At 49.7% G+C, this 25634-nt stretch overlaps 1 long non-coding RNA gene across 1 annotated transcript; it reads right to left on the bottom strand.

Annotated features, from left to right (window-relative positions):
• Window positions 1-149: 149 nt before the first annotated feature.
• LOC123381322 lies at window positions 150-11167 on the bottom strand. The gene is made up of 3 exons (XR_006588203.1): window positions 10824-11167; window positions 8584-8635; window positions 150-330 (listed from the first exon to the last, which is right to left on the bottom strand). It is a non-coding gene; the product is annotated as an uncharacterized LOC123381322 (long non-coding RNA).
• Window positions 11168-25634: the final 14467 nt, after the last annotated feature.

A 25634-nucleotide genomic window follows, 5' to 3' on the forward strand; every position in this document is an offset into this window, starting at 1 on the left:
CCAGCAGGCTCCATGCTGACCATGCTCGATCCCATGACCGTCGGACGCTCAACTGACTGCACCACCCACGCACCCCAGGACCGAAACTCTTGAGCCACAGTCTTGACCGAGGGACGCATGTACCAACTAACAGCTATTGCAGACAGGGCTGTTTAAAATATTACTTCATTTGGCAAAAGGTACAGTTGGCAACCTTCTGCCAGTCTCCCGGTGCCTTGTAGAATCACATCGTTTGTGACATTCCAAAGTTGATGAAGCGTTGCTTGGGCACGTGAAGTTGATCTTTCTCCAAGCGTTCTTTTTTTGTCTGGGTATTGAGGGGGTCTCTTCCTGAAAGAAAATAAGAGGACAAGCCACCTTCTGAATGTCATTAAAATAAACAACCTTTTAGTGATATTTTTAAAAGCTGATTATTGACTTACGAAAGTCTATATGATGCCGGATTTGGGGGTAGTGGGAACGGAAATGAACGTTTAGTGTTTGGGAGTAACTTCCACGGGGCAGGCACAGGCTGACTCACTTTGTGCCTCACTTGGGGGGCGGGAAAGAAGGTAATGAGTCTTTTCCTAAAGGGGAAATTGCAGTTGATGGCATAGGAAGGGAGGAGAGGAAGGAGTCGAGAATGATTCCCAGATTTTTGCCCTAAACTACTGAATTGACTGTGGGGCATTCCTTAAGCTAAGGAACGTCACAGTAAGAGAAAAAGAGAGGGCTGGGGGGACACTAATAGGATGCCCCTTTAGGAGAGCTCCCAGGGCCTGAGGCACATCCAAGTGCCAATGGCCAAAACTCTAGGATTTCGAGTCCAGGATAGACACAGAACAGGAGCCTTGGATTTCAACATCAACCGTATAGACAGGCCCAGCGAATACTGAACTCTGTACGGAGCCCCGCCCACCATCTCACTACCCCGTGTCTTGTCCACCTTCAAGGCTTTCCTATGGAAATGGAACCCCCCCCCCAAGAGCAGCTACTCTCAACCTCTTGTCCTGTAACTCTCAGTAGACAATCTTGAGAGTGACAGTAACCGTGATCAATAGCTCTCCGGGACCTACGGCTTTCCAAGTAGCTTTAGATCCCACTTCTGTAAGAGGAGTCTCTGGGTTGCAAGTGACAGAGAGCTCATTGAAATGACCTGAAACACAAATGGACTGCACTGCGTGACGGGTTTGCCCGGTTCCTCCGGGGAGCGGAAGCCAGGGCAGAATTAACACAGTCAGGAGATGTCCCAGGGAGATACCGGTGGAGGATAAAGGAAGAGGGGGCAGGAGTAGACCAGGAGAGCCTTCAGACTGTGTGATATGCTGGTCTGCTACCTGGGAGAGGAGAGAGGGAAGGGAACAGGATTGAGCAGAAAGAGTCTCAGATGGTAGTGCAGCTCCAATCAAGCCTCAGCGAGGCCAGCGGAAAGCCCCAGAGTGAAGAGAAACGGCCCTGCTTTGGGCCCACACCATGCTCGGTCCTCGGCTGGAGAACCCCGGGCACGGTGTGGCTTCCGAGTGAACACAGGCAGATCCTAAGTTGTAGACGTTGAAGGCTTCCAACCGTGATACTCACAGGGGAGATACTTGAGTGACGCATCTCTGTGGTGCCCCGGGTAATCGAGAGAGAAGCTTTAGGCATAGCCCGATCTGAAATGCTATTGGAATGTGTCCTTAGATTCCTGTCTTTCTCTCTCTCTGTCCGGCTGTCTCTCATCCCTCCTACCTTCTGTCCTCTCTGTTGACTTCACATTTCTTCTGGGCCTCATCGACATAAAACCAAAGATGGGTGTCAACAACATCAGGCTTAGAATATTCGTAGAGAAGCTTCCAATTTCTACGGAAGGGAGACCCACTGCATCCCAGCATCCACCCTCATTGCCACAAAGGGCTCACGTGTTTGCCCTGAACCAATCCACTAACACCAAGGGGCCGGGGATGCCCTTGATAGCCAGGCTGAGTAGGGAAGGAGAGAAGGGGACCTCTGAGTTCCAGTCCCACCAGAATGACACGGAGCAGAGAATGGCAGTCCAGAAGGCAGGAGGGTCAATAAAAGTAACAGCTGTCCACCATCACCTTTGGGGCAAGTGCGAAATCGGGAGAAAAGGTAAATTCTGCATCTGGGAGGGAGCCCATACAGCAGGCCAGGGGAGCACCATTTCATTCTGCGGAACACTAGTTAGAGGTTAGTTTGGTCAAGATCACTAAGGTTCGAGTTTGTTGGGCATTGGCTTCGATGGAAGGGGAAGAATAAAACTCCCAAAATAAAACTGAGTACATTCCCTCTTAGAAAAGTAAGTAGACGTCAGTGGCAAATCTCAGGAGTCTCAACTTTAACCTTCAGCGGTGGCGGCCGCCATTTGCAAAAGACATGTGTTCCCGATCAAGGCCATGGAGGGTAGAATTCTCACCCCGGATCTGCCACCTTCCAGCCGCACGGTCTAGGCTTACGACCTGCTTGTTTCTTTATCTCAAAATGCAAAGGGGGGAGGGAGCCTTTATTTTATTAAAAAAAAAAAAAAAGAAATGTCACTGTAAGAATTAATTAAGACCGTGAAAGCACCTAGCACAGTGCCTGGAACTTTGGTGTCTGAAAGAGTCCATGCGCTTCAGCTAACGTGGGCTTTCTGCCCTCTGGTACCAGGAAGCCATGCCAGCAAGCCTGAAAAAGCGTTTGCTTCATAATCCAATAATCCCATGGAGCCCTAGGAGGGGAAGGGAAAGTGTTCCAAGCCCAACGGGCTATTTTTGGGAGGTGAAACATCATCCCATTATTTGCAGAAGAGAAAGGGGACAGGGCAGAGAGTGGTTCTTCATGTTAACCTATGCCTACAGTTAACAGCGCCTTGGGGAAGGTTCCATTAGGCAGAGAGATGTTTCAACATCCTAGAACACAAAGCACCTTTACAGTCGTCCTTGATTTATTGCATCTCTGGGGCTGTCTCCTAACGCCAACCACAATCCGTTTAGGTCTGCCCGAGTTTCTGCTTATGTAGATTCAAGGGCATGGCCACAGCCCGGAGTGGAGGGAGGGACCCGGGGACTCTTTTGCGAGTCTGTTCTTAGCCTGGCCCCACTTTTGAGAGCAAGGAGACGCTCCAGATTCCTTTGGAGTTTGTTTCCTGAGTCTTTTGGAATCTCACCTGGCTAATCTAGACATTATTTTCGGGCAGTGATTTCAGAAACGAAAGCACAGATACAGATGAGAGCTCAGTGTTGGAGAGCACGGCGTGTGCCCCGGCTGGCTGGCAGGAGGTAGCGAAGCCCGGCCTTTCTCTGTGGTCTGACGAAATAAAGCGAATGGCGGAGAAGAGAGCTCCCTTGGTAAGTATGGGTGGGAGGATCCTGCTGTTGACTTGGGCAGGTGGGAAGTGAGTGTTCTGCTGGCCACACGCAGACCCTACACAGACGCCTGACGGCTCAACTCAACTTCACGGCCACCCTGGGTGCCGGAAGGAGGGGGCGGCTCTGTTGATGAGGAGAGGTCAGGTCACAACGGCATTGTCTCAACTTGCAGCATTAAAACACTTAATCAGAGGGGCACCTGGGTGGCTCAGTCGGTCAAACATCCGACTCTTGGTTTCGGCTCAGGTCACGATCTCGCAGTTGCGTGGGTTCGAGACCCACCTCGGACTCTGTGCTGGCAGCACAGAGCCTGCTTGGGATTCTCTCTCCCTCTCTGTCTTCCCCTTCCCCACTCGTGCTGTCTCTGTCTCTCTCCAATAAATAAATAAAACTTAAAACAACACACAGTTAGACTAATTCCTACGATTATGGAGTGGGTAATATGTGTTAGACTATCTATCTCATGTAATCCAAGCAGATCAAATAAAGAAACTGCACAGAAAGGCAAACACAGAAGCAAAATGACCCTTCAACTCCAGGCCTCGTTGTGTTCCCGAGAGAAGGGACAGCACGCGTCACAAGAAAATATGCGCCGGAATGTTCGTAACGTCTTTATTTACAATGGCCAAACGCTCAGAATGGTAGAAACTCCTATCAGAAGAAAGAATGGATGGACGTATGGCGTTATTCATACAGTGGAAAACCGTGTCGAAATAAGAAATAAAACTATTGCTCCACACAACTACACAGATGAAACCACAGATATTACATTGAGTGAAATAAGCCACACCCAAGAGTCTACTCTGTTTGACCCCATGTACGTGAATTTCAAGGACAGACAAAACTAATTGATGGAAGACAGAAGTCAGAGTAATGATTGCCTCTTGGTGGGAATTTGGATTGGGAAGCAGCACGTGGGAACATTATGGGGTGCTATCTCCTGATCTGGGTGGGGGTTATACACACACACACACACACACACACACACACACACGTGATAAAAATATTACTAATATATGTGTGTGTGTGATATGTATATTACACATCTATATCAGTAATCACTGAATATGAATGCACTGTCAGCAGCTTACTCTTCCCGTGCGATACCTAAATAAACTTGCAAAGAACGAAGGAAAGGGAGACAGGGATGGTGGGGGAAACAAAGACCCGCACAGATTCCCACAGCTAGTAAACGGCAGACATGGAATTTGACCTCAGATCTGCCTGGATTCAGAGAACACTTTAAACTACTGGGCTAGCCCGCCTCATAGCTGGGTTTCTGTTGACTATTGAATAAACATCTGTTGATGGATGGGTGTCTGTTTATGGAAACGTAGCCGCATGAGCTCACCGGCATTCAAGATTTAGATCCCGGTGAATTCCCTCTGACCTCTCCTCTCGTGCCTCTCAATGCCTCTCGTGGTTCTCGAGAAAATTTAGCTCCGGCAAGGCTATAATGAGCTTGCACTGCAGGCTGAAGTTTCGTGGTGAATCTAGCCTCCTGTTCCTGGGCCGTCGTCAAGGGAATGTGGACAAGAAGAACAGAGACAGGTATTGATCCTTGTTCATTACTTAAATGCATATGGCGGCAGGCAGCTCTGCTCAATAAAACCCTGACAGAGACGCCTCAGGCCTGAGTGATGGCCCCAGGAACACCCAGCTCCTCAAGGGGCCTGAGACTCAGTTTCTCCAACGCAACAATGGGAGTGTTGGTAGCCAAACCGGATGGCTTGGGAGGCTATTATGGTTACACTCCCAAGTGTTTGCTAGGTATTTGGATAGTTTTGTATTCGTGGAGAGGGAGTAAGTTTTCTCCCGCTAAGTTTAACTTAAAAACGGAGTATGGAAAATACCGTGGGATTGTTAGAATTTTAGCCTGCTCATAGAAGTAACACCGAGGGTAGGAATTCTAACCCCAGAGGCCGACTTCGTGTTCATCCTTGCGTTGCTGCCTGTCAACACGGCGAGTTGGGGCAAATGCTTTGCCTCGAGATCTCGGTTTCCACTTCTGAAACTGGAGAGAGTATTCACATACAACTCACGGGGCTGTTGTAAGCATGAAGTGGGTTCCAATGGGTATCCCAGTGCTTGATACAGACTGCTCTTTCAATGAGTAAGTTGTCACACTAGAGCCAACGGTGATTTGCTAACGATGACAACGATGTTCAGGACGGCTGGTATTTTACACGGAGTCACCTTTCAGCAGTGCAACTAACCGGGTAAAAGAAACCCTTGAGATTTATATCACACTGAAGTAAAAGTCAACTCTAAGACACCTTATGATGGCTTTTGATACACCACCGAATCTTTCTGGTTCTTTGTTTTCCCACCTACTCACCCATGACCAAGCGCGGGCTTTTCCTCTGTTACCCTCCCCGGGGTTATACTGGGATTTAACCCTCCTTACTGGCCTGACATCCAAGAGAGAAGGAAAGTGGGTCACGCTTCTGGGGTCAGGTCGGAGCACCTATCACCCCAGGGCTCTGAGTCCATAGAAGCTGAACAGATGCAATGAGGGTTCCAGCTTCACCGCCATGTTGAAGAAGTTGGAAGAACGAGAGGTGGTTCATCGATGCAAGGGTGAGATGTCTACAGCGCCTTGCAGCCTGCAGAACTTTCAGGCACTTCCTAGAAAGGGGCCGGCCGACTCCTCAAGCCATGGGGGTTCAAAGTCTGGAGAGCCAAAGTCTTCAGGGGCATCCTTCTAGATGTCCCTAGATGATACGTCAGAATCCTAGACCTTCCCAACCATGGCATTATCGGAAAAAACTGGCCACGGCTGAGCACGTAAACCTTTCTGGGGCTCTGCGACTGTATCAGACTCTCAGTCTGATCTCCAGCTGTGTTCTCTCAAAGACTGCAGGAAATACAGCCCTCCTTGTAAGGTACCAAAGGGGCTCCTTGACCCTCACACTTAACCTTCAACTGCTTGTTAGTGGCCATAAGATTCTCATTATTCCTCTTCAGAGCATCAATAGAGCTTAGCAACAACCAACCAACCCCACTGTCCTTGAAAGCATTGCCCTTCCGTATCTTTCAAGTCTCCAAATTATTGCCCTTAAAGCGAGGTCTCCTCCGCTGGTATGTTTTCCTTGGTCACCGCATGTGAAATCTCCAGCACCTGGGCTTCCACCTTGCATCAGCGGCTGTCGGTGACCCCTCATCCCGCTGGGGAGGGAGTCCTCTTTGTCCACTGGACTGTGAGGGGGCCGATCCCCGATCCCCTTCATGCCCTCTGCTTTCTCTTATCACTCTTGGTTCCAGCTGTGTTCGTCCGGCTCCTCCAAAACCGCAGACGCTAAGACAGGAGTCGACCTGCGAGAGATTCCCCCAGAGAAATGTCTGTGAACAATGAAGAAGAGGGAGCAAAAAAAAGCAGGGAGGTCTTCAGACCATGATGGAGGTCCAACATCCATGGAAAGAGAGAACCTCTCCCCACCCCACCTCCCCCCAAAAAAAGCAGAATAAGGTAGGAAAAGTCTCAAGCTGCAGCTCCGTTCCAAAATGTTTGGGCCAAGCCAATGAGAAGTCTTCACGTCAAAGGTGCCTGTTACAGGAGTCCCAGGAATAGACAGACCTGCATCACTTTCCCTTGAAAGGGGGGTCACTGGCAGGGACAGTCCAGGGGTAGCATACGCCCCACGTAAACGTGGTGTTGGATTCAGAGGCAAGGCAGCTGGGGCCTTCAGCCAATAATATACCAGTAGCAGGAGATCTGAGTGGTGCATTTTCCAAGCCACCAGACTGATAAACCCCAACTAACCCGAAATACCTACTCTGGGTCCAAAAACGTGCCACACTGAGGGTGTAGTGGTGATTCAGACAAACGTGGTTTCTGTTCTCGAAACCTCACGGGAAATACGCACGTGCACACGTAACCCATGAAAATGTGTGTGACATGTGTAATCGTACCTCAAGATATAATTTTATGCATTGGCTATCAACATATTGTCCTGTGTGAGATGATATATCTTATACGCCTATATTAAAATATAACCGTAAGCCAAGATGAACGCTCAAAGGGAAAGAGGCACAGTTTTGTGGATATAGAAAACAAAGTCACCTGACATAGGACATAGGGTCAAGGAACATCTCCCCAGGGTGGCGAGCCTTACACTAAGGTCAGAAGGATGAACAGGAGTACATGGGCCAGGAGGGGGAGAAAGTTCCAGACAGACGGAACAGCATGTGCCAAATACGTGTGGTGGGAGGAGAAGGGCACCTTCAAGGAGAAGAAACCCTTCTCCTTGTAGGTCCTTGCAGGCTCCTTGTAGCCTGGGGTGCAAGTAGAGGACTGTCACGGCACAAAGCTAGGGCAGTGGTCAGGGACAAGACCCGGCAGGGTAAACACTGTGAAGGGCCTTCATTTTTGTCCTAAGCACAACGGAAAACCATCGGCGGCCTCTACTTGAGCGCTGACGTGTCAAGATGTCACCAGCGCTTTCAAAAGGCAGCTGTGTCTACGCAGCAGAACAAGAATGAGAATGGGGCACAGCAGACATGGAGTCAAACGGGAGGCCGCCGCAGGAGGCACATGGTGGTAACTGGGACTGAGAGGGCAGCGGAGCTAGACAAAAGAACGCGATTCCGGAATGTGTCGTTCGCTAACGCAAGGACACCAGGGAACAAACAGACTCTTGCTATGGTTTTGGTGCCTGTGAGACACCCATGTGGAGACGCGAAGAGGCATCTGGTTATAGTCCCTGGAGCTCGAAGCAGCTGCCTGGGAGACAGATATAAATTTGAGAACCACTGGTATAGAGAAGGCACTGAAACCACAGGAATGGATGAAGTCACCTCAGGAGAAAACACAGGGACTGAGCCCGGACGACCTCCGAGATCTAATGGCTGGGTTGAGGCGGGCGGTAGTGTGTGTGTGTGTGGGGGGGGGGGGGATGGAGAAGCCATAGCGGGAGAGGTAGGGTAAACTGGGAGATTGGTGGGAAGTCATGAAATGATTCAGACCAAGTGAGAAGTTGTAGCGGGGGGGGAGCGTGTTTGTGTCAAACGCTAACATGAGAAAAAAAAATTATCCATTGGAAGGCCCAGTATGATTAGCACACCCATGGTCCTTAGTATCAGGGAGGTGGTCCCTTAGTATCAGGGAGGTGTTCAAGGACCACACGGAGATGGGTGTGGGTGGAGAGGCGGGGAGGTAAGCCAGGCTGGAGAGAAGAAAGAGTGGGAGGTGAGAAAAGGCCGACGATGAATCCAGAAAACTCAACCCGAAAGTTGTCATTGAAAGGCGGCTCCCAACCTTTGACTGTCTGGTCCGAGGAAGCACGGGTCATACCCTTCCACGTGTGCTTCTGAAAAACAAAAGAAGCGTCGCTGTACATCTTTCTATCCGGCTTTGAGGCTTGAACTTCCCTTCCTGATGAGTTCAAGCCTAACGGAACACAGAGCTTTGAAGGGGTAAATCTCAAGTGCTAACATGCATCCACACACACACACACACACACACGCACGCACGCGCGCGCGCGCGCACATTTTAAGATGCTTATATACAAGCTCATAATTCTCCCTGGACACCAGATAGCTCTTTATAGGCTCCATTTTGATGACCTAAGTATATTACAAATTAAACAGAAACATAAGGATTAAATTTCCCTCGAAGTACCACAGCTTTGAGGAAAAATAAGAGGAAACCAAGCAACGTCTGCATGATCGCGTTGTGGTTTTGCCTCGCCTTCACGATTCCAAAACTCGGCGAACGCAGGCTTACACGGCATGTCAAACCCATACGCCATCAGCCATCACACCCCACCAGCACCCCGCCCCGCAGCATCTCCTCCGGGCTGTCGTCCGTGGGCACAAAGGAAGTGGGATGGCAAATCCATGTTCTCGTGTATTCATGAGTGGAGGCGGGGACTTGCAGACCGGCCGGAGTCTCAGAGGAACGGATTCAGACACAACCCCCTTTGTTTTAATCTGACGGCCGTGTGTTCACGGCGATCGGGGAGGGACCGGGACCGCCTAGCTCCTTTTCATTACGCCATGGCAATGGACAGCTGTTGCGCCAGCTCGGCTGGCATCCGCCTGCCCCTTCAGCGGGAACGCACCTCTCCCCCAGTCCCTGCAGTTAGAGAGCCTGGTTTTCGAAGCGCAAGCCCAATAGACAGTGATTGGTTCGGGCATCGGCAATGACAATTGATAGCAAGTCACAGAAGTAATGCTAGGCCTTTTGTTGGGTCTACTGGGAAAAGAGGGGCTCCCTTTCTGGTGTAATTCAAGCGGGGTGCACAGTATATACGCCTGCTGCTGTTGGAGCCACGTGGTCAGCTTAATATGGAGGGAAAACCTTCCTGAGGACAGAGCCCGTGTCTAAGGAAGCAGGAGTGAAGAGGAAACAGTACGAAACTCAGCCTCAACTCCATCATCTGAGTCTTTGGATGGGGCCACACCTAAATTCGAATCTACCAACGGATTGTTTTTTTTTCCCCAGGACCTAACGCCTACAAGTCCCTTTCCACTTTATCCTCCTGCGTTGGGATTCTGTGGCTTTCTGCCGAGAGTCCTGATTGACCCAGTCTGTTTTGAGGTGCCTGCAATATAACGAGACGGCGATTATTTGTGGAAACCATTTCCGTCTTCGCTTTCCCCGTGGATGAACTGCAGTGCGGATAGATTCTTTGCATCTGGGCCGTGCTTCCGGTTTTACAGCACGCCTCCCCCAAGGGTGGATCTTCAGAGTGGCCATCCTGTTTGGTCCAGCCCGCATCTGCCCAACATCTGTTCCGACTGGTCCATTTCCACGCTACACGGGTTGCTAAATATTTTAGCTGTCACCTAGGTGATCGCATTTATGCCACAAACCAAAGCGGGGACAGACCAAAGCCAAGAAAGCCAAGTGCGCTTTTACAGATCGCCGAGATAAGGCTGAAGTGACTTCTCGAAGCGAATCAGCGGCCGGACCCGGGTCTGAAGTCAGGACTCGTGTTCCCGGAGCTCCCTGCATCTCGCTGTGTTTTCCACAGAACGTAAAAACACACGATAGTTTCCCCTTATTATTTATCAGAAACCGAGCGAAGGGGTCACAGCAAACCTCAGGAGGTCGGTTTCATCACCCTCGTGGTTTCGCGTCGAAGGCAGCGGACACTCGGTGGGGTTAAGTTCATTTCGCTGGGGAGTGGCGAAAGCAGGACTTGAACTCAGATCTGCCTTCCCTCAAAACCTGTGTGGTCTTTAGCTCCCAGAATCTAGCTGCGGACACAAACCTTTGTTAATCGAGGTAGAGCCGAAGATACAGACTGAGGTCTGTCCCTTGCCAAAGCGGTGCTCTTTACCACGATTGTCACTTAGGCCGCGGCTCCGCACACGTGGGCTCCAGCAAATCGTATCCCCGCTGACGTGGCTGATGCGAAACACGGCCAAGCCTCCAGGAGCGCCTGGTGGACTGTGTTTCCGTCCCGCCCCATTACCAGATGGCAGCAACCACCAAAACACAAGAACCGAGAAGTTAATTCCTATGTTGATCACATACCCCAAAATACCTACCGTCAGGATAGAGGACTCATCACGTCCAGGGTCTGTGGTATGTATGTCTGGAGCATCAAATACATTTCTGGAATTGAAGGGGAGGGAAGAGACCTCTCAGGTCATGATTAGGGTGAAACCCCTAGCTTTTCAAGATCCACAAGCCCTCCCGGGATCGTGGACTTTCTTGTAATTTTCGGAGACATCTAGAACTCTGCTTCTCGGTCCCGTCTCGACGTAAGTCACTGCCCCGGCATGTTCTGTTTAGAACAGAGGTTTAGAAGCAAAATCACTACATGTACCTAATGTCATATTTTTTAGAAAAAAAATTTTTTTAAAAGTTTTTATTTATTTTTGAGACAGAGAGAGACAGAGCATGAACGGGGCAGGGTCACAGAGAGAGGGAGGCACAGAATCTGAAACAGGCTCCAGGCTCCGAGCCATCAGCCCAGAGCCCGACGCGGGGCTCGAACTCCCGGACCGCGAGATCGTGACCTGGCTGAAGTCGGACGCTTAACCGACTGCGCCACCCAGGCGCCCCACCTAATGTCATATTTTTAAATACATCTCCGAAAAGTTGGATGATGACCAGACGTTCTCCCATACTGGTTCGAGAAGCCCGTGTTTATTTAACTGATACATAATAAGCCCGTTTGCTTTTACCTTTAACCTCTTAAAACCCTCTGTGGTTTTCACAGATATCCTTTTCACATGTGCCGTGATACCCACTTCCGTTTTCGCTGTACATAAAAGCTGTATACTTTCGGTCAAGCCTGGTTTTTTTTTTTTTCTTTTTTTCAGTAAGAATCCACTTCAGCGTATTGCAAAGCTAAGTAGAATCTCTCCCCGAAAGCTAAGGAAGGTTTTATCCCCCCCTCTTTATTTGGATCTGTATGATAGGATCGTTGTAAAATACGATGGGGGTGTGAACCTCGGAGATATTTATTTGAAGAGCAAAGGTTCCTGTGGCTCAGCTTCTAGTGCCCATCACCGTATTAGCCAAGACAGGATGGGTTTTGCCACAGTAACAAAGCCCCAGTTTCAGGGCCTTAAAACAGCAAAGCTCTGTTTCTCATTCACAGTATATCTTTATCGCAGGTCAGCTGAGGGCTTTGCCCCTCATGACCTCACTCTGGTACCCGATTGACAAAGCAGCCAACATCCAGAACCTGGTGAGAGAAAGAAAGGTAGATGTGGTAAATCGCATCCTGGCTTTAAAACTTCCACGCAGAAGTGACACATCCTTTCTACCTACGTTCTGTGGCCAAAGTCGGCCATTTGGCCATGGCTATTCCCAACGCTTATTCCAAATCAGGGCCCAGAAAAACTGACCTCCGTGATCACCACCCCTCGCCACCAGGGAGGAAGGTGCGCATGACAATAATGACCATAACTCACCTTTATTGAGCGCTTACCGTATGCGCATAGGAGTTTAGACAGTTTGCACAGATCAGCTCCCTTCAGCATCAAGACTACTCTTTGAGATTGGCAGCTTCACCCCACTTTAAAGATGAGGAAACTGACCAGGATGTGGATCACTTGCCCAAGGTCAACTACCTAGTCAAAGACCCTACTGAGCCTGGCTGTAGACCCTAACGGTTCGGCAAGGCTTCCCCCTGCCACCTTTGCTACTACGACAAATACCCCTCTCTTAGCTGCCTTCTCCTCATCCCTGACTTTCACCATCCCTGCGGGGGTTTCCTGAAAAAAATAAAAAATAAAGCAAAACTTCCCCCGCCCCACCCCTGCGCAGAGATTATACACTATCTGGTCCAATGGACGGCGAGAAATGACCAACAAGATGAAAAGACAACTTACAGGATGAGAGAAAATATTTGCAAACCACCTATCTGGCGAGAGAATATCCAACGTAGATGAGAAACTCCTACAACTTAGTAGCAAAACTAAATGAATAAGTGAATGAATAAATAAATAAATAAAACCCAATTACGAAATGGACCAGACTAGACATTTTTTTTTCCCCCGAAGAAGACCAACAAATGACCCACAGGTATATGAAAAAGGTGCTCCACGCCGCTCATCACTGGGAAAATGCAATATCGGCAATATCAAAACCACTGTGAGAGATCATCTCACATCTGTTAGGACGGCTGTTATCAAGGACAGAAGGTAATACGTGCTGGCGAGGATGCGGAGAGAAGAGAACCCTCGTGCACGGTTGGTGGGAATGCCAACTGGCACAGCCACTGGGGAAAACAGTGCGGAGGTTCCTCAACACATTGCAGATAGAACTACCCTATGATCCAGCAACCCCACTTCTGGGTATATCGTGGAAGGAAACGAAATCCCTATGCCAAAGACGTGTCTGACTGCCTGTGTGCATTACAGCATTATTCGCGATGGCTAAGACATGGAAGCAACCTCAGCAGCATGTCAACGGATGAATGGATAAAGAAAATATGGGGTATACGTAAAATAGAATATTGTTCAGCCTTAAAAAAGAAGAAAATCCATGGGGCGCCTGGGTGGCTCAGTCGGTTAAGCGTCCGACTTCGGCTCAGGTCAGGATCTCGCGGTTCATGAGTTCGAGCCCCGTGTTGGGCTCTGTGCTGACCGCTCAGAGCCTGGAGCCTGTTTCAGATTCTGTGTCTCCCTCTCTCTCTGCCCCTCCCCTGCTCACGTTCTGTCTCTGTCTCTCTCTCTCCCAAAAATAAACATTGGCACATTTTTTAAAGCAAAAAAATGAAGAAGAAAATTCTGCTATTTGCAATTACATGTATGAACCTGGAAAGTATTCTTCCAAGTGGAATAAGTCACACAAAGAAAATTATTGCATGATCTCACTTATATGCAGAATCTAAAAATTTTTTTCAAAATTAAAAAAAGTTGAATTATATTGAGTAGAATGGTGGCTACAGGGACTTGGAGTCAGGGAAATAGGGAGACACTGGTAAAATGTACAAACTTTTAGCTATGAGAGGAATTGGGTCTGAGGATCTAGCATATGACATGCTGACTATAGTTGATAACGCTGTGTCGTAGAACTGAAATCTGCTAAGAGTAGAACTTGCGTGTTCCCACCGCAAAGAAAAAAAAAGAAAAGGAAGTAAATATATGAGCTGATGAATGTGTTTGGTAACTCAACAGTGGGGATCCTTTCACAATGTATCCATGCATCACACCATTGCATTGTATACTTTAAATATATTACAATTTTGTCAGTTATATCGCAACAATGCAGGGAAAAAAAGACTGTTTCTAAGTCCGAATTTTTATACCCATCTCTCTTGGCTAAGGTAAGAGAAATAAGCTATCTCAGCCAGCCATCCAGATGGAAAGTCAGAAACCGAAGCATTACTCTTGGTACTTCCCTCTTCCTTACCACCACCACCCCCATCCTCCACTACCAAGTGTTTGCGATTTTCCTCATCTATGTTTCCCACATCCATTTGCTTCTTCCCAGCCTCACATCTGCTCAGTTCAAGCCACCATGCTTTTCTGCCCGGACCGTTGCAGTGGCTTCCATTTCTGTTCCAGTCGATTCCCCACCCTGCAGCGCGAGTGATCACATCTGATCGTGTCACCCCTTTAGTGTGATTGTGTGATAAATGTCTGCCTGAGCCCCTGGATCCAACAGCACCTGAAGCCAGACACCCTTGCATGTGTCCGTTTCCTGCCCCTTGCAACTAATTCATCTGTCTGATACTTACCTCTTTCTCCTACCGTTCTGGACACCCCGTGGTTATCTGTGTACCCCTAGTGGCTTAGCCAATGCTCAGCACATATTAGACGGTTTGCCAAAGGGAATTGATTTGGATGACATTCAGAGTCTTGTTCTAGGTAGAAACGGGGACTTGAAAAGGAAAGGCCTTAGCTTTGTCCTTGAAAAACCCACAAAACGTCGCCAAAGACGCAAATGTCAAACCTAATGGTTGACAACAAAGTTATGTCCCCAGTCCTCCTCTTCTCCAAGCAGTTCCCAAGAACTGTTTCGGGAGTTTTTCTCACTCCCTCAAATGTGGTTTTATTTACTTACTTCCCAACCCCCCAGAAAGCCTCTCATGTCCTGGGCCTCTTTCATTCTCAAGTCCAGCCTTGGGGAAAAAAAAAAAAATGTGCACGTAGAAAATCCTATAATTACAGGATCTGATTTCTGTTGGAACTTTTCCTCTCTGACATCACTGCAAAGTTCTTTACGAAGGGCAGCGAGCGAGGCCCCAACGCATGTCTGTGGTAGAGAATCTGCTGGTGTGTGCACGTGCGGACAGATGCGTGTGTGCGTGAGTGTGTCAAGGAAGGCACACAGGGCGCGTGGGTGCCTGTATGTGTTGGAGCGTGTACGTGAGCGAGTGGCGCGTAAGTGAACGCACGACGCAGAGACGGATGTGCGTGCTGTGCGTGTGTTAGTAGCCTATGTCCGTGAGTCAGAGGTAGGAGGCTGTGAGTGAATGGAGGGGGCACGTGTGTCTGCGAGTACACGTGAGCGCGTGCGGGTATACGCAGGCGCGTGTCCGTCAGCGGGAACCTTACCAGCCGGGGTGGTAGCTGAAAGGATGTACTGAGCGCCAGGCAAGACAGCAAGGGAGAGAGGACCCAGAGAGGAAAACCAGGGCGGCGAGGACAAGCATAAAGTCACCAGGGGTCTCATCACGGGGACCAGAGGTAGAGGGAGACGCGGGCTCTCCAGGAAGGAGGAGCTTACGTGGGAAAGCATCGGCGTGAGTGGTTGAGGGTGGGCTTGCCCCCCAGGTGAGTCCCCAGCAAATCACCCGAGACAGAGAACGATGCGATGTGCCACGATCAGAACAGGAGGTTGACTTTGGTCGGAAGACCCTGGACATTTTGTAGGGAAAAGTGGACCCGGAGGGCCAGCGGGCAGGGTGTTCCAGGATACAGCCCCCATCTTACTAAGAACACAATGATGAAGACAGGGACTCCAGCGCTGGGCTTCGTGGCTTTGACTCTAGGCATCATCTTCGGTAAGTTAACCTATTTTCCCCCGCCTCTGTTTCCTTCCCTGTCATATGGAGAGTGTGGTGGAATTTGTCTCCTGGGACTGTTCGTGATGACGGTTAAATGAGGGAATACATATAAAGAGCTTAGAAGAACATCTGGCTATTGGAGTGTTCGTTATCATCGACCTCTCTGTCGCCCTCATCCGTGCCTCCGAGAGTTAAGTGGAGCACGGGCTATACATGTGACAGGCATCTTACCTATGTTTGCTGAATGAATGGATGGATGCATGAATGAATGAATGAATGAAGTCGTTTTGCATTAATAAACGAGACTTCCCTTCCCGAGGCCTTGACACATACCGTTTCCTCTGCCCAGAGTGCTAGCAATCTTTTCCTTTTTCATGTTTATTTTTACTTTTGAGAGAGAGAGAGAGAGAGAGAGAGTGAGAGGGGCAGGGAGAGAGGGAGACAGAGGATCCGAAGCGGGCTCTGCACTGGCAGCAGGGAGCCCGACGCGGGGCTCGAACTCACGAACTGTTGAGATCATGACCTGTGCCGAAGCCCGACGCTTAACCGACTGAGCCACCCACGCTCCCCGCTGCTCGCAATCTTTTTCCGGCTCCTGGCCACCCTCTCTTGGTCCCGCTACCTCTTACCCATCCTCCTGGTGTGCAGTGAAACTTCATCTGCTCCAGGGAGCCTGCCTTGACCTCCCCCAGCCTCCCAGACACACATGTTCCGTGGATCCCAGCTTACTTATTCAAAGCGATCTCAATACTTATTCGATGTCCACCTTTGCTACTTAGCTGGACAGCCATGAGGTCAGGCGCTTTCTCTTTTCTGTTCGCTTCAATAAACCCGGTACCTGGTGCACGGCAGATGCTGACTGCATATGTGATGAGGGAATGAAGGAAGGAGTGATGCAGCCGTGCTACTCAGATGTTAATATGCACACGAATCAACTAGGGGTTGGGTTAAAATGCCGGGACTCCGAAGCCCTAACTGGCTCCAGGGGATGCTCGTGTTTCTGGCCCACATATCACACTTTGAGTAACAGGGGTCCGATAATATCTACTTGTTCGGGAATTTAGAACACGTAATTATTCTGATGTCATACAAACATGGGTATTAGTCACGCCTGTGTTTAATCTGATTCACGTAAAGATGATGTTGTGAAGAATTATTCCATAAATCTTAAAGGAGGTATGAATGATGGTCTTTGTTTTCGGGACTTTTCCTCCTGAACCCTTCTGTCTCAGCAAAGGATCCACGTGATGGTCGAAAAGGCAAACTGCTGGTGAATGAATGAGGCACAGAGGAAAATATGAATATCCGCTGTTTACCACCACGGTATTTGAACTAGAAGTGACCATGACCACGGCCCTGACCTGTTACTTCTTCCTGCTTGAAGAAGTATTTTTTTTTAATTTTCTTTTTAACGTTTATTTATTTTTGACAGAGAGAGAGAGAGAGAGAGAGAGAGAGAGAGACAGAGCATGAGCGGGGAGGGGCAGAGAGAGAGGGAGACACAGAATCTGAAGCAGGGGATCCAGGCTCCGAGCTGTCGGCACAGAGCCCGACGTGGGGCTCAACCTCACAAACCGCGAGATCATGACCTGAGCCGAGGTCGGATGCTTAACTGACTGAGCCACCCAGGCGCCCCCTGCTTGAAGAAGCTTTTGACAAACACGGATATACATGGAATAGAATGCAAAGTTCACACATATTTTAAAAATACACGGTTTTGATGACAAATGGAAAAGAGCAGCTCCGGGTCTGTCTGAGATTATTGGCACACTTCTCTGATAAAGGGTCTCGGGGATTGAGCATGAACATTTTTCTTTCCACTTCTAGATACAGAGAAGGAAAAGCCTGAGCAGCGGCGACAGGTGGCATGGAGACAGTTGAGAAAAAAAGCCATAAGCTTTTTTAGCTTTTTTTTTTCCAATGTTTTTATTTATTTTTGGGACAGAGAGAGACAGAGCATGAACGGGGGAGGGGCAGAGAGAGAGGGAGACACAGAATCGGAAGCAGGCTCCAGGCTCCGAGCCATCAGCCCAGAGCCTGACGCGGGGCTCGAACTCACGGACCGCGAGATCGTGACCTGGCCGAAGTCGGACGCTTAACCGACTGCGCCACCCAGGCGCCCCAGCTTTTTAGCTTTTTAGCAAGATAAACTGATTTCCAGAAACCAGGGCAGAACACAGGCCAAAGGGAAGCGAGACTGTTCTGCAAGATCAACCCAGGAAGGAACGTGTGCACGAGTGGAAGACGCAGCCTTTGAGGCGGACACGGACAGTGCTGCTGGGAGGGAGACGAAGGCAGAACGAAAGAGGAGTGTTTTCAAGCTTTAAATGAACGCGTTTTCCCCCGACTCGACTCAGACAGAAGAGTGCAGTCAGATATAATCAACGGCTGACGAAGAGCAAAATATTCGTTCCGGTAAACACACTCATCTCTCCAAAGTCACTGGAAACGTTTTCCGCTTTCTAAAGAAGCTCTTATGAACTCAGAGCCACAAAGAATCACCTGGCGAGTGGCTATTCCAAGAGGCAGCTCGGCGCTTCCGAGAAAGGCCGCCCAAGCCCTGAATCGTCAGAGCCCATGGCCCTGGCCCCGGGCCCTGGGCTGCTGGGTGTCAGAAGGGTGGCCTCAGAGGACCTTGGTACCCAGTGCCATTTAATGTGCAAATCAGGATGAGCCACAGATGGGGCTCCTCCGACCAAGGAAGGTGTGGGGAAGGGGCAGGGTGGTGAACCGGGGTCTCCCTTTGGACGGAAGGAAGGGGACACTTGCTGTGTCTTTTTCAACGTTTCGTGCAAAAATGTCCAGCTGCGGTCATGGGGCCCGGACAGTGCGAGGGTCTAGGTCCCCACGCAACACAACACAAATCATGCTCATAATTTTAAATTTTCTAGTAGCCACATTAAAAAGCAAAGAAAGAGGGGGGCTCAGTCGGTTAAGCGTCCGAATCTTGATCTCGGCACAGTTTCGTGAGTTCGAGCCCCACATCGCGCTCTGCTCAGAGCCTGCTTGGGATTCCCTCTCTCTCTGCCCCTCCCCAGCTCCCGCTCTCTCTCTGTCTCTCTCAAAATACATAAATAAACCTTTAAAAATTATTTAAAAACAAACACACGCCAAAAAAACCCAGGCGACCTTAATGTTGATATTTTTACGTAACTCTGCACGCCCTCAATACGATCATTTTCAACCTGTAATCAATGTAACAACGGTTAATGAGATAGTTTACATCCTCTTCTCCCTAAACCTGTAAAATCCAGCATGGACGTCATTTATACTTAGAGCACACAGACTTTTGATCTGAACGGCCTCCCGGATGAGCAGTTACCACGTTGGAAAGCATAGCTCCAGCCAATGCCAGTTCAGACATCAGCCGCAGGACCTACATTTCATTTTCCTGTGAGCCATAAAAGGTCTGAGTTGCAGAGGAGAGGTACCCTTCAAAAAACTGAGAGGGGAGAGGGGGGCGGTTCTATCTTTCTGTATCTGTCTTTATGCACGCGCTTGCTTAATGTTTATTCGTTTTTGAGAGAGACAGAAAGACAGAGCACGAGCGGGGGAGGGGCAGAGAGAGAGAGGGAGACCTAGAATGCGAAGCAGGTTCCAGGCTCCGAGCCGTCAGCACAGAGCCCGACGCAGGGCTCAAACTCACAAACCGCGAGATCATGACCTGAGCCCAAGTCGGACGCTCCACTGACTGAGCCACCCAGGTGCCCCATCTCTGTCTCTCTGAAAATTCGCTCTTTTTCTGATTCCCAGAGAATGTTATATAGGATATAAACAGAAACTGAGGGAGGTAGGGGACATCCCACCTGGATGAGCTGTTGGGAGAAAAACTTCCCTGAACACAAGTTAGCTAAGGAGACGCCTGCAGGGGTAGCCATGAGAAGCCACTTGTCCTGTGGGCAGGAGAAGACTGTTCCAGGCTGAGGGAACAGAATGTGCAAAGGCCTGAGGCAGCAAAGAACTGGGTAAGTCCCAGCAGCTGAGAGGCGGGAACCACCACCCGGAGGGCCATGGTGTGAGATGGGGAAGAAAGGAGAAGAACAGGGGCCTCCACTGGACCGACGGTTTCTCCTTAGGACCAAATCCCACGGGGAATACCTAAGGGACCACTGGTACAGAAGACTTTATGAGTCCGTGCCTCATTCACGCTGTAATTTGGAAAAAAAATGGAAAGCGACACAAAGGAACTGAAAATACAGACTTAGCGTGCAACTCTCGGGGATTGAGCATGAACATTTTTCTTTTCACTTTTAGATGCAGAGAAGGAAAAGCCTGAGCAGCGGCGACAGGTGGCATGGAGACAGTTGAGAAAAAAAGCCATAAGCCTTTGATTAGGTCCCCCCTTTCCAACCGCACGACACTGTCTCCCCTAAGCCCTTCCTTTAAGTGAACTTTTCATAATGAGTGTGTCCTTGAAGGCTTCTGTGACGGTGGAGTCTTGCGACCTTGTAGCCCAATTGAAGATGTCATCCCTGATTATTCTGTCGCGGGCACTGGGTCCCATCAAACACCCTCAGCCTACCTCTTGCTACCCCCAATGTCTTCATCCTTCTCTGTCTTTCTCTGTGCTTCTCAAACTTAAATGTGCATCCAAAAACCAGGGAATGTATTTCTTTTCATACAGATTCCCAGCCAATCCCCCCAACAATTTCTGGTGTGCTTTTCCTGGCGTGGAGCCCGGAGACCTTCCTTTCACCAAGCACCCCCCTTTCCAGATGGTTCAGATGCGCGTGGAGGGCGGCCGACTGTTTCCTGAAACGTTGACCTAACGCGGCACTGCCCCACGGCCCTTTCTGTGATCAGGGAAAAGCTCCGTATCCCTGTGCAGATACCCCCGTGGGATACCCGTTTCCCACAGCAGCCACCACCCACATGCGGCTACTGACCGCCGGATACGAGGCTAGTGGCACCGAGAAAGTGAATTGTTCATTTCAATTAATTTTCACGTAAACAGCCACATACAAGTAATGGCAGAATGAGCCCTTCTTCATTAATAACATTCAGGGCAGCGAACTCCTAGTTAAGGAAGTTCTTTATAGACTCTTTAAAGAACTCTTTATAGACTTGTGTGCACGATAGCTCCCCCCTCCCCGACAATTAAATCGGTTTGGAGATACATACATGCACGCGCACGCACACACACACACACACACACACACACACACACACACACAGAGGGAGACAGAGAGGTTTGTTTCTTTACGAGAGCTTACCAGTAATTATCATGTACTTTGAGGCCCATCAAAGACTCTCTTGCTCAATATTTACCATCCCCGGAACACCAGCCAGATCCAGCTCTCCGCATACGATAAAAGTCAACTAAGGCAAGGCACAGATGCCCCAAAACACTCTCCGCAAAGAAAAACTCAGCTTTTCTCATCTCGTGCTTCATATGCATGGCTCCCTCGTGGCTCCCAGCTGCCCAGAGCTCACAGAGGTCACTGGAAAGTGGCTCAAAGAGGAAGGAGTGGAGTCACTTACTGTAGGACCTTGAGCAAGACCCTCTCAACCAGGGGCCTCAGCTTCCCCATCGACAAATGGAGGCACTTTGGCTAACGGAGCTCAAGGTTTCTTTGAATTTTAAAAATCTTATTGAAAATAACCCACTTTATCCAAATGTACCGGGCTGGCCATGATGTAATTACCCATTTGTTACATGAATAAAGCAAGTTCCCTGTTTGGGGAATGTATGTGCATGTATACACATACATAGTTATCATACGTGGATACGCGCACACCATAGATGATAACGTAGAAAGAGAACCACATAAAGAAAAATTCCAGAAGCATACACGCCAGAGCGTTACCAAGGGTTACCAAAAGTCTCAGCCTCCGGGATGTACATGATCAACATCTACAGGTCTTGGCAACCTAGGACCCCGTCTTCAGATAACCGCCCCTAATTTCCGCTCTCCCTCTTTCAGTGCAGGAGACTTGGTTGGGTAGATTTCACCTGCCCTCCCCAGCGCCAGTGATGGGCACGTGACCCAGGCTTGGCCAGTCAGAGATCAGCATCCCCCAAGCTGGCCAGGTGGATCAGGACCCAAGCCAGCCAATCAGAGTCAACCCGGGGCCAAGAAGAACTAAGGCCAAGAAGCATTCTTTCTTTCCTCCGGCAGGAGGTGAGTCTGGAGGTGCCCTGGGGCCATCTTGAGGCCGGAAGGGCGAGGCTGCCTAAGACCAACCCAGTGAAGAAAACACAACGGAGAACTTAGGAGAAACAGAAGCCGATGGTCTGCTTTGATGCTCTGGGCCCAGCTGCGTGGGCAGATCTGTCTACCCTGGACTTTGAAGACTCGTAAGTCAATAGATTCCTCTCTCATACTGAGGCCACGTGGGGTTGGCAGTGACCTGCAGTCTTCGTTAATGCTGGCTGTGGCGAAGAGGGTGACCTCCGCTTTTTATTTCGGAGGCTTCCATTTCCGTTAGTTTTTTTTTTCTTCTTCTTCACAATGAGTATGAATTTACATGTAAAAAAAATACTTGGATGTCCTTGGTCTTAAAAATAAACATAACTCACATGTGTCAAGGTTTTGCTGTGGACCCAAGGCTAAACTAAGCACTTGCCATGCCTTATCTCACTAGTGACCCTCTCCCTGGAAGACAGGCCCCTCTGCTGTGACCATTTTCGAGATGGAAAGACTGAGGCCGGAAGGAGCTGGGCCATTGCTCAAGGTCCCGCAGCTAATAAACAAGGAAGACTCCACCGGGCTCCACGTCTGATGGTTGTCTAAAGACCCGGTTTTATCCTTTGCGGATTCACGTTTAGTGGGGAGAATATTTGACACAAAAGGATTCCTTTTTTAAAATTTATTTTTAATGTTTATTTATTTTTGAGAGACAGGACACCAGTGGGGAAGGAACAGAGAGAGCGGGAGACACAGAATCCGAAGCAAGCCCCAGGTTCCCAGCTGTCGGCGCAGAGCCCGAGCCGGGGCTCGATCTCATGAACCGTGAGATGATGATGACCTGGGCCGAGATCGAGAGTCGGACGCTCAACCGACTGAGCCACCCAGGCGCCCCCCCCCCAAAGAGATTCTTAATAAAGCTCTGTCTCGTGCACTAGAACAACGCTCCTGGACCTGGCTCATTACTGAAGGCACAGCGCCTACCGCCATGCCTGGCACAGAGGGGCTCAACAAACATTTGCCGACTGGGCGCATGAATAAGATGGAATATTGGAGACCCCGAGAGGCCCAGGTATGTGAAACACCCATTTCAGCCCAACATCTGAAGCATTCCTTCCAACTTCATCGGGGATGTATCTTAACAGCTCAGACATGCTTTCCAGTTGAAAACATTCATTTAATTAGCAGGCATTTTCCAAAACGGATGTGCCTTTCTCAATCACTGTGTCTGCGGCGGACATTTGTTGAAAAGGTGCCCCCCTCCCCCAAACATCAAAGCTTATGCTCCGCAGACCTTTCTCCCCCAATTACTTCCATGGGAGAAGGACAGCCGGGCAGACAGGAAATCGGCCACAACACGCAAGATGTTTTCCCTTTGTGAAAAAAGATGCTTGTGGGAGAAGGTCCTTTCTGGGGAAGGGGGAGAAAAATCCACGCCCTTTTTCAAGCTGTGTCTTTCAAAATCTGTTTCTTTTGTCGGCATAGGGCTGTTGGCTGTGAACTGCCGAAGATCATTGCTCGTGGACATCTCGCATCCCTTCCCCAAAACAGCCCCAAGGATCATCTGTAAGGTACTATTTCATTGGGTCTGCTGTATCTCTTCCCGAGTTTTGCAGCTCCTGGCCCTGGTGCTCTCTTTGGTTTGACCATTTACTGTTCGGCTGGCACAGAGATTCTGTGCCTTCTTCTCTCGGGTCCCCGCATCTTGGAGCCTGGGGCGGCACGAGCTGTGAAGCAAGCTTGGCGTCTGTAGTTTGGAAAAAATGACGTTCCTCGAGAACACACGGTTCTCCAAACCCACTGAGGCGTAGCTGGAGTCGGTGGGGTCAACCCTTTGCCCTAAACTCTTCCATAGCTCCCCACTGCCATCTGGATAATGCGTGGCTCACAGGCCAAGTGACTTAGCTGCAGTTTCCAGAATCCTGCTTCCTCCCATCCCTCCTTTGGATGTACTCTTCTCCCTCCCTGAAACGTCCTCTGGGTCCCACCTCCTTCATTCGGCTAATTCTCCTCAGTGGCGGGCACTGGATGTCACCTCCTCCGGGAAGCCTGCCCTGCTCCACTCCCTCAGCCCCCACTGGAAGAACTAAAGTCAGTGCCCTCCCCGGCACAATAACAGCCTACCCCATCCAGCACTGGTGGCCCTATTATAAATGCCCTTTTATTTCTCCATCACCCTCACCCATCCTGAATGCCTTATGTGAGTCTCAAGAGCCTGTCATATACACAGGACCTCAATGAATCGTCGAGGGAACAGGACGAATACATGAATGGGGTAGGGCCAGGGAGGCAGCTTAGCGTCCGCGTAGAAAGTGCGCTAGAGAAATTACGGGTAGGATGAAGCTTCCTCATTAAAGTGGTTGACTGCAGAGTGCGGAACATGATCCTGAAGGCAGTCACGTGCCAACCCTCAGCCCCAAGCCGGGGCGCACGGAAGACCAAACAAATGGCCCCCATCATGGCCTCGACAGGGGCATCAGCTCATACCCGCCAGGCCATACGGGGCCAACAGAACTGCTCAGAGTTCTGCAAACAAACTGCCTTTGCCCCACTGCCTGAGCCAACGGAGTTAGCTTCCAAGAGAAGCCACTTGGAAAGAGCCTTCAAGGTCACGGGCGAGGTCGGCGTGAGAAAAGAAGGCAAAGGAGGTACGAGAGTGGAGATTCTTGGAAGGAGTGCTCACTTTCCTTGGCTTTGGGTTCCGGTTGTTTCTGCCCAGCAACTGCCCAAGAGCCAGAGCTGAGTGAAAAATACGCAGTGCCAATCAGGTGGCAAAGACGTAAACACTGGGAGAGTCTTTTCCCTCCAAATTTCCGAGTCCCAGGAAACCTCTATGGCCCGTGGCGCTTAGCAGGTACACGGGCTTTGGAGTCTTTCTTCTCTCTGGGAGCTGTGGTACCCCACCCGCATGGCGTCTCTTTCGGGCAGTAAGTTTCCACTTCTGATTTCTCAGTATCTCAAACCTCGCTCTTCCCTGGGCCATCACTCTCAGGAAAGTGCAAGGGACTTCTGGCTCAGTGGGTTTCCCTCTTTAACGGAAAGAGCACTTTCTTGCCTCAAAATGTATGCTTGAAAAGCGCACTCAGGTATCTCAGTCGGAAGCTCACCGTCGGGGGGTGTTTGCATTCTGCCTTCGAACCTTCCAGCCTGTGCGATCTCCAGCAGGTGACCTAACCCCTGTGAGGCTGATCTGTAACACGGGATAATAACAGACCCCTCAGACGCATTTTCGAGAAGACCAAATGAGGTGAATATACCCCAAGCACCGAGCGTGGCCCCCCACCCCCCGGCCTCAACAAAGTCCGTATCACCAGCAATTATCATCCCTGCATTGGAGTAAATGAACAAAAATAGATGTTTCTCTCTTACGGAGATGTATAGAGCCCCAGCCAATGCTCACCAAGGCAAGTAACTGGTCTACGGCGACTCCAGGATGTATGGGGAAGCAGTTGTGTTTTTTCTGTTGTTAATACATTCCTGAGAGCCATTGTTTCCTGGTTATTTGTCTCTTTGGCTCTGATTGGCCAAGTTCCAATTTCTTGAGGTTTTTACTGCATTTGGAAGCTGTGTTATGAAAACCTTGGAGCCTCCATGAAAATGAAGGCTTCCTGTTCTTCCCCTTTCTCCCCAGAGTATGGTAGCCAGATACCCACTCGGACCTGGAGGACGGTCCAACTTCAAATGCTCTGTAACAGTGATTTCCCGAACATCAGTCGTCCCTCAAATTACAGTATTGGGGGGCCTACCTGGTACTTCCTTGC

The sequence above is a fragment of the Felis catus genome, chromosome D3 (genome assembly GCF_018350175.1).
Source record: "Felis catus isolate Fca126 chromosome D3, F.catus_Fca126_mat1.0, whole genome shotgun sequence".
In the NCBI taxonomy this organism is placed as follows: domain Eukaryota; kingdom Metazoa; phylum Chordata; class Mammalia; order Carnivora; family Felidae; genus Felis; species Felis catus.